The sequence below is a fragment of the Cebus imitator genome, unplaced genomic scaffold (assembly GCF_001604975.1).
Source record: "Cebus imitator isolate Cc_AM_T3 unplaced genomic scaffold, Cebus_imitator-1.0 Scaffold279, whole genome shotgun sequence".
NCBI classification, from domain to species: Eukaryota; Metazoa; Chordata; class Mammalia; order Primates; family Cebidae; genus Cebus; species Cebus imitator.
Genome location: NW_016107594.1, coordinates 3009099 through 3019066, shown reverse-complemented (window position 1 = coordinate 3019066; position 9968 = coordinate 3009099). Strand labels below are relative to the sequence as shown.

The following is a 9968-nucleotide window of genomic DNA, read 5'->3' as shown; positions in this document are numbered from 1 at the left end:
ATCACGAGGTCACGTGTTCAAGATTAGCCTAACCAACATGGTGAAACCCCGTCTCTACTAAAAAGACAAAAATTAGCTGGGCGTGGTTGGTGTGCACCTGTAATCCCAGCTACTCGGGAGGCAGGAGAATCGCTTGAACCAGAAGAGGAGGTTGCAGTGAGCCAAGATTGCACCACTGCACTCCAGCCTGAGTGACAGACCAAGACTCTATCTCAAAATAATAATAATATATTTCATCTTTGTCATGTTTCTCCATATAGAAGCATCACAGTTCATTCATTTGTGTTCTGAATTACTTCTGTACAGAGATCAGGTAATTTTTAACCACAATATACGTAAATGGTAAGCCACTCTATGAAAAAGTCATTAGAAAGTTTGTCTAAAACTCTATAGTAAAAAATTCAACCCTTTCAAATATGATGTGTAAAGAGGGTAAAATCAGAGCCCTCTGAAATGTATGGGTTTATACTTACAGAGAAATCTAAATATGTGATGACAGTTTGAACTCCTTTCTGAAGAGATTTTTTTAAGACTGTTTTCTCATTAAAGCTGGGGTTTTTATCATGCTGAGTTCAGAGGTATGTTCCTAATGATTAGATGTCCATAGTCATCTTCCCTTTGCGCTTTAACAAAATTAGTTATTTAAATACCAATATATCAAAAGAGTTTCACTTGTGCTTTTTTTCAAATAATATATCTAATTTACAATACTCACATCCAAGACATTCTGTTAAAATTAGAGGTATAACAGTGAGTCCATTGGTGATGAGCTTTATCTCCTGAGTTCTCTCAGGATAAGCATAATAATGGCAGAATTAGAGACACACAGTCCTAATGAAGTCTACTGGATAACCCCTGAGCTAGTCTTGCAATGTTTTGACAAAAAGTAATTACTTTCTTTATTTTGCTCAAGGGTTATATTTCCAGCCAAAAAAAAAGTAAAATTAAAGAATAAATGCTGAATTAAATGTGAAAACGGATGAGAAAGCATGACTACTAAACAGTCACATAAACTCAAACTGAGATTAATGGCTCAGTTACGTGCTGAAATGAAGAATAAAGAGAAGTGTTTTCTTAACGTCTAAATTGCTGCTTTAAATTATAATAAACATGCCAAAACATTATGTTGTTTTTAAGAATTATGAATAATTCAATCTGACTCAACGATTAAATATTTGAAATAAAAAAAGGAAGAAAGAAGTTATATTTACTTATAAGGAGGTTTTTATTGTAGCAAATGTTATTGTCTGAAATAAAACTGCACTCCATACATGGGCTTTCTAGGAGTTTATTTTTAAAAAGAGTTTGTTTAGAGATGTGGCACGCATGTATACTGCCCATCTGCAGCCCTGCTGAGCCAGCCAGAAGCAGTCCTCGCAGACAGAGAGGGAGGGAAGAGCAGAGGTGTGTTTAACTTCACTTGCCTCAGTAGGTGTTAATGTCAGAAAGTCAGGGTCCAGGGGTCTTGCCTGCATCCCTCTGTGTTCTCTATATTCTGATGGGGAGAAACCTCACACAACTGAAGAATTTCATCCACTAACAGTCTAGGATCTTGCAGCCAGGAGAGAGACTCTGAGACTGGAATTGTTCTCCTTGGAAATGAGTAGAGGCAGAAGAGCTCTGAGGAATGATCTCTGGGACATGCCACCATCTAGAAATTGGGAATAGGTGTCAAAGCCATGAAAACCCACAAGAAGAAATAGCCAGTGAGAGAAGATAACCAGGTGTGTGTGTGCTCTTAAGAGCCAAGGTGGGAAAGAGTTTGAGAAAGGGAGAAGCCTCAGAAGTGGTCAGTGCTAATGCAATGCTGATGAAAGCTTTAGTCCTAGAAAGATCAACTGGTTGTTTGCAATTGGAGGGCATGAGCCGTGGAGATTATTCACACACACCATTGGCTTTAATGTGTGATTGCTGTGATGGGGATGAAAGTGTGATTGGAAAACGTTTGAAGAAAATGAAATGCAATAACATAGATGAATCTCCAGAGAGTTATGCTAAGTGAAAAATCTCATTGCTAAAGATTGTGTACTGTGTGAATCCACTTATATAACATTCTTCAGTGACAAAACTAAAAACATAGAGAACAGATTTAGAGATTGCCAAAGGTTAGTCAGTAATTGATGGAGGGAGGGAAGTGAGTGATGGGAATACCTAAGTCTTGGTTTTGTAAATGCTGATAATCCTATTTGCGATGTTACCAACATTTGTGATTTTACCACTCTGGGTAAAAAGCACACAGAACTCTATTTATTAAAACTGCATATTTTTTTTGAAATTATATCAAAAATTTAAAAAAATCCACTTTTATTCATACTGTCACAAGCAGTGGGTGTTGCCAATTACATTATTTTTACAAAACAGCAATTTCCATTATTACTTGTATCTCTTTCAGATTTTTTTATTAGTAAAGTTTAACATACTCATTTAAGCAATACATTTTATTTTATACAGTAGATTCATAAAGTTTTCTTTAAGAAAAATGTTTTGATTTTGAAATTAAAACATTTTTGCTCAGCATTGTGCTTAACAAATACACGTTTTCCAGCTCTAAGTTTAGAAATGATTCCATTTAAAACATTAATGATCTTAATCTTAAAACATTTAAAAATTCATATTTTATTAGCATTATGGTTGTATTTTTAATTTTTTTTAATCCATTGGCAAAACAAAGAGAAAGCCCTTGACACATAACGCTGTATATTTCAAGTATGTGACTTAAACTCTCTTGCTCTTAATTTCCACAAACAAAAAGTGTAAATAATGATAGTAAATGTTTCATCAGCTTGTTGAGAAGATTAAGAAAAGCAGTGAGAGGCCAGGCGCAGTGGTTCATACCTGTAATCCCAGCACTTTGGGAGGCCAAGGCAGACAGAGGTCAGGAGTTCAAGACCAGCCTTAGCCAAAAAGCTAAACCAGGCTGGCCAACATTGTGAAACCTCATCTCTACTAAAAATTCAAAAATTAGCCAGGCGTGGTGGCAGGTGCCTGTAGTCCCCACTACTCAGGAGGCTGAGACAGGAGAATCACTTGAACCCAGGCGGCAGAGTTTGCAGTGAGCTGAGATTGCACTACTGCGCTCCAGTCTGGGTGGCAAGAGTGAGACTCCATCTCAAAAGAAAAAAGAAAGAAAAGCGGTGAGAAATGTTTAACACTGCATGTCACACAAAGACTGCAGTACATGCCTGTTTTTGTTGTTGACAAAACATAATGAGCAAATGGGTTATTGTTTTCTTCCTTAAAAAGCTGTTATATCAATACAAAGAGGCCTTTGGTGCCTTAGAACCATTTTCCTTCAGGCCATCTCTGATGTAAGTGTTCCTTCAGCCTTCACTCAACACCAATGAACTGATGCCTGGGTGACTTTTCAGTGATGCCTCTGCTTATCCTACTGTTGTAGATTCAACTTCACTCTATTCTAGGACACCTGACAGTTCCATCTCTAGCTTAACCTGCCTTGAATTTCGTGTCTAATTGCCCTGTGATTGCAATTTGCTTGCAACTTATTGCCTTTTTAAAAAACCTCTTGATTGCCAAGTCATTTGCAATTTGGTTACAATAGTTGCTACAATAGTAGCAAAGGCTATCAATAGAATAGTTGTGCCTCCACCGTTGATAGTCCGTGTGCCAATTTCCCCTCCCTGCCTGGGGATCATGGTGCTTGGCATTTGGCTGCTGCTTAGCCAATATCCGCATTCAAGGCCAGCTGTTCATCACTGTTCACCATCTAGGTTGCTCTTCTCTCTTTCCTGAGGCTGGTAACTAGTTGCTGTGTTCTTAGATAGCTGCGGTGTGTTGAGATCATCTCACTTTCCCTCCACTTCATCACAGCAGGTTGATGCTTCCAGCTCTCACTACCTTTCCTTGAATGGCGTCTTTATTTTCCTGAAAATTTCTTTGCTATCATTCAACCATTTGAATTCTGATGTATTTCCATGTTCCAAGAGCTGGTTTGTATGTCTGTGTTTATGCCAGTACCACGCTGTTGTGATTACTAAGTCAGGAAGCAGGAGAACCCAATTTTCTTCGTTTCTCAAGTTATTTTTGGCTATTTAGGGCCCACTGAGACTTCATACAAATTTTAAGATGGATTTTTTTTTTTAAATTTCGGCAACAAACATTGTGATTTTGATAAAGATTACATTAAAATCTATAAACTGCTTTTGATAGAATTGACCTCTTAATAACATTGTGTTCTAATCCATGAATGAGGGATGTCTTTCCTTTTGCTAGTGTCTTCTTCAAGGTCTTTTTGTAATGCTGTGTAGTTTTTATTATACGAATCTTTGATATTTTTGATTAAGTTTATGGTTATGTATTTGATTTTTTTTTTCTGACACAATGTAAGTGAAATTTTCCTTAATTTCCTTTTCAGATTATTCATTGTTAGGGTATAGAAATGCCAGTAATTTTTGTATGTTGATTTTGTATCTTGCAACTTTGCTGAATCTGTTTGTCAGTTCTAACAGCATGTGTATGTAACTACCCTTGTCTTAAAGAAGGCAAAACCATCTTGTGGTCTCCAAAGACGGCAAAATCAGCATTTTGCTCTACAGATGCTAAAGTACCATCTGGCAACTGCCAGTTCATAAAGTTAGCAAATATTAAACTAAGTTCAAATTAGTGATGTCTTATACTGTGTTTCTCAACATGGTTTAGAGGAACATATTGGAGTGAAAAAGAAAACTTAAAATCATTTTCTACACAGCTGGCTGAGAACTATGTAAGAGTTCAAAAAATCCACAGCAGTGAAACTGTGGAGCTCTTCACTTATTTTATACTATCATTCCTGTAAAACTTTTCTGTGTCTGAGAAGGGTCATTGTGAGCCAGAATATTCCCCAACTGCAGATCCAATCCAAGACCTCATGTGATACGATGAGAATCTCACCTGCCTTTGTAATAGTTAGACTGAAAGACAGAAATAACATCCCAAATTAAAAACGTATAGGACAAACTGCAGTGAGAAACATTTTGAGGAAAAACAAGTAAGACCAGAGAGTACTAGCAAATGTCCAACATGATTTGAAGAAAACTAACACAGGCTGTTCAAGGGAGAGGAAAGCCAGCCACTGGACCAAATGCATCAAATACACGAACGAAGGAAATCTCAAGCTGAAAATGTTATCAGGATTCCCAACTTGGCTTTTCATAGTTGCATATGGCTAAAAGCAATTTCATAAAATAACAGCCATGTGGCAAGATGAATAATTGACTTCCTTTGAGTTAGTAACCACTTCTAAAGAGGGCTGTTAAGAATCTTTCCAAGATGGATAATCAGGTAGTCAAAATGTAAATTTAGTTTTTCATATCAGTTTATTTTTATGCTGTCTCATTTGATCTGTTTACATAATGTTTTATGTAGTTACTACCCAATAAATCCAGATATTTCAGTGTGTTCTAGGTAATTTCAGGTTTGCTTTCAGTTTCTTCAGAGCTTTTTCTCTCTTCTTTCTCCCCAGAGGCATATGTTTGTTCTAACACTGTGTTAAAGTACAATTAAGGGGGCCGGGCGCGGTGACGCACACCTGTAATCACAACACTTTGGGAGGCCAGGTGGGCAGATCATGAGGTCCAGATGGTGAAACCCATCTCTACTAAAAATATAAAAATTAGCTGGGTGTGGTGGCATGTGCCTGTAGTCTCAGCTACTCAGGAGGCTGAGGCAGGAGAATGGCTTGAACCTGGGAGGCAAAGGTGCAGTGAGCCAAGATTGTGGCTGGGAAACTCTGAAATGCACCCTTTCCTGGTTTGTTCTGATCTGATATACATATTTATATGTATATATAAATATTTCTATATATAAAAATATATTTATATATCAAAAATTTTTTAATTGAGACGCAGTATCACTCTATTGCCCAGGGCTGTAGTACAGTGGTGCAATCTCAACTCACTGCAACCTCCACTTCCCTGGTTCTAGGGATTCTCCTACATCAGCCTCCCTAGTAGCTGGGATTACAGGCACCCACCACCATGCCTGTCTAATTTTTTTGGCCAGACTGGTCTTGAACTCGTGACCTCAGGTGATCCACCCGACTCAACCTCAAAAAGTGCTGGGATTACAAATGTGAGTCACCATGCTTGGCCTAAACTTTACTTTTAAACATAAATATATATTTAATATTAAATGACAGCACCCTTATAGGTAAAATGGCATTCCACACATATTTTCACATATATTTTCAATATCCTAAATTACTTTTATTTGATTCCAAAAAGGGAGAATTCAATTCTCTTTTAAAATCAAAATGTATTATGATCACATAGCAGTCTGTATATGTTGATATGTGAGAGCTACTTTCATTAAAATAAAATTGAGAGGATGCATTTGGAGTCAAAACCACTACTAATGATTGAGTTTTACATATCAGGCACTTTTCCATAGGTTATATTAGTAATACTACTATGTTTTCTATTTTACAAATTACAAAAATGAAGCATGAAAAGCTGACTTAACTTGGTCCAGATTACACAGATATTCAGAATTATACTTTGAATCTCTAGTGGGCTCTGGAGCCCATTGTTATCACTACTCTCTTTCCTCCAAATTTTATAGTATATTCTTCTCTAAATATGATAATTCTTCCTGAAATAAGTGATTTACAAATAAATGCATTATTTCTTTTCTTTCTCTCTCTCTTACCTTTAGTTTTTTCTTTTTTTTTTTTTTTTTTTTTTTTTTTTTGGAGACAGTCTTGCTCTGTCACCAGGCTGGAGTGAGGTGGTGTGATCTCTGCTCACTGCAACCTCTGTCTCCCGAGTTCAAGTGATTTTCCTGCCTCCAACTCCGGAATAGCTGGGACTACTGGCATGTGCCACCATGCCCAGCTAATTATTGTATTTTTAGTGGAAACAGGTTTTCAGCGTGTTGGCCAGAATGGTCTCCATTTCGTGACACCGGGATCCACCCGCCTCGGCTTCCCAAACTGCTGGGGTTACAGGCGTGAGCTACCGCACCTGGCGGTAAATATATGCATTATCTTTCTTTATGGTCACTTGCATGGAATCGTTACAGAATTCTATCCATTTGGAATAATATTAGAATGAGGGGTTGGGAATGCATATTAATAGTTAATATTTCTGCAGAAAAGTGAACCTCTGAAAAAATACAGAGAAACACCTTGGTAAAAGTAACATGCTAGATAAATAGATCACTTTAGAGCTTTTTCAACATGTGTTTTTAACACATATTTTTCTAAGGAATTACATTTTGTATCTTTTTATTTATAAAAGTTTTAAAAAGGCTTTATCACTGCAGTTACTGGTTAAATACAGTAAACTTTTATATACTTGCAATTAGATTATTTTTGATTTCACCACATCTATTTAAAGGGTTTTGTACTTTGTTGTTGTTCAGAAAATTTATCTGTGACAGAATCATATTGAAAGAGTTGATAAAAATCCATTTTGGTTCAGAGTTTAAAACTACCATATATTTGTGTACAGTAAAATGTATTGGCACACAAAATAACTTGTCTTAGAGAAAAATGGTAGTTGCCCACAAAATCAATCTCTTGTGCAATCAATTTTTTTAATATTATGATTTACTGAAAGCTATGGTGTCCTGACTTCAATACCTACAGCAACTTAAATTTAGATTCTTGGAGACTTAGACAAACAAAAAGCCCAACAAAATTTAAAGAAAAAGGCCAACTCTATTTTACTCACATAAAATCTTGCTATGATGGAATGACTTAATATAATTACGTATGAAGTAATATAATTACAGGATAGTGTATATGCACGCACACACCCCCACACAAACTGAAGACGCTTCACTTCAATGCTGCATTTTTATGTCTAGTCTCATAAGAGCTAGTTTTAATAAACAACTATGACTTCTGAAAGTACTCTTCAAAATTAAGATTTTTCATGGGTATTCTTAAAAGATTAAATTGGTGATGTCAATTTCAGAGTGGTTTTTCCTTTCTCAGTTTGAACATTATCAACTATGTGATTTTTCTGTCTTTGGAGAGTTCTTTTCTCAAGGGCAAGCAGCTTATTTTCTTTATCTCTCTGCTCTGAGCCTGTCACTATAGCTGGTATATAGCAGGGGCTCAGTTATTTACCTACCAAGTAATTGATTTGCAGGTTCTAGAGAATGCCTTGCTTGTTTGTATTTTTGTTGTTGCCGTCAAAACTTCACATGTTGTTTTTTCCATTAACAGCATGACAATAATGCTGTAAATTATGATCCAAACTTTGCATTATCAAAGCATTTTTAAAGTGAGGGTGATTATTGCTATTCTTCCATAAAGGTGAAAGGTCAGACACTATAATTTGTCTTCTAACAGATAAGGTAATTATCTGATGTCCAATTCCGGTAAAGTGGGTAGAGGAGGGGAAGACAGAGCTTTCATCCATGATCTTAATGGCCTGGGAATTCCAATGCAGGCATGGGAAAGTGGTTAGCAGCTATTACCATGGTGCGTTTCTGGGCAGTTACCCAACTCAAGGCCGTGCATCCCTCACAAAGCAACCGTGTCTGGGATTCTTTATCGAATTTATAAAAAGAAAGGGCGAACCAGGACACAAAGCCTGTTAGGTTAGCAAGCAAAATAAACGAATGACTGGCATGGTAAAATTCAAAATGGCCACAAGAGAAGCCTAAGGGAATTTCCTCAGACAGAGTTGGTGGTGGAGTTTGAATGTTTACACAGAGGCTTTCCTTCACCCCTGATATCATGTGTGTGTCAGTTTTGGGGGCTGGGTTGTATGTTAGAAACACACGGTGCAGTTGGGAAAAGATGGACCAAATGTTTTCAGGAACTTACAAATAAGGAAATAAAACTGGAATTGCCGTCTTGTAATTCTCAGCATTGCTGAGAATATGAGGTAACGAACTCTCATACGCTGTCCTTGGGAAAATGAAGATACTGGAATACATTGGACATTAACTTTGTCGATCTTCACTAAAGCTGAATGTTAACTGTGTCCTGTTATTCAACAGGAGGTCTCCTAAGCATATATATACAAGAGAAATGTGCACACCCACTCACCAAAAGATGTGTAATACAAGGTTCCTAGCAGTGTTACTCACAATAGACAAAATCTGAAAACCGCCAAACTGTTCTTCAGTGGCAGAATGGATATGCAAATTCTGAGTCATTCATCATAGCAGGCTGAATTCATAACAACTCATTCATTCATCAACAGTATGAAGCCCTGCTCCTCACAGTACAGGTTGACCTCATCAACCCAACACCAAGTGAAAGAATCCCAAGGATACTTCCTTGGCAGGGGAGGTACCATGATCATGAAGATGGTTTTCCTAGGGCGAGGCTAATCGATTGCACTCTGAATGTGCTGACCCTTGCAATTTCCCCAAATGTGGGAAACTCCACTGCATGATTTGTGGTAGTCGGGGACTGCATTCTCGCTTTCCCCTGAAAAAAGAATCCCGAGGCAAAAACAGTGCCTACTTATTCTGTGATGACATCCTGTGAAATACAAAAGCAGGCAAAACCAATCTAAGATCTTAAGAGAGTGATTACCCTGAGAAAGGAAGGAGCGGGTATATGGAGACGGAATAGAATGTGGGTTTTGATGCAAAATGCCTTGTTCTTTTTGGTGATTATGTGAATGTTCACACTGTCTGGTACTTCAAACAAGCTAATGAACATGGTGTGTGCATGTTTTGTAGAAATGTTATATTTTATTGCAGTTTATGGAAAGAATGAAAAATGCCAGGAAATATATTAATCTAATAATCTATTTTTATGGGAACTCACACACAGACACACTGACACACGTGCAAGCGATTTGTTGTCTTAGTGTTTGTTGTGTACTCCACCTTACATAGATCAATCAACTTTAGAATTTAACAAAAGTTTTCATCCTTGAGAATATTTTTTTCAGGATTACTTACCATGGTGCTAAAACTCGATACCAGAGCCTCTTCGTTAATCATTATTTGCTTTGATTTTCCTCCTCAATTGAAATTTACATGCAAGAATAGATCGAATAGGA

General features: G+C 37.1%; 1 non-coding gene across 1 annotated transcript; it reads left to right on the top strand.

Annotated features, from left to right (window-relative positions):
* Nucleotides 1–9224: 9224 nt before the first annotated feature.
* Nucleotides 9225–9388, top strand: LOC119467319. The gene has a single exon (XR_005195857.1). It is a non-coding gene; the product is annotated as a U1 spliceosomal RNA (small nuclear RNA).
* Nucleotides 9389–9968: the final 580 nt, after the last annotated feature.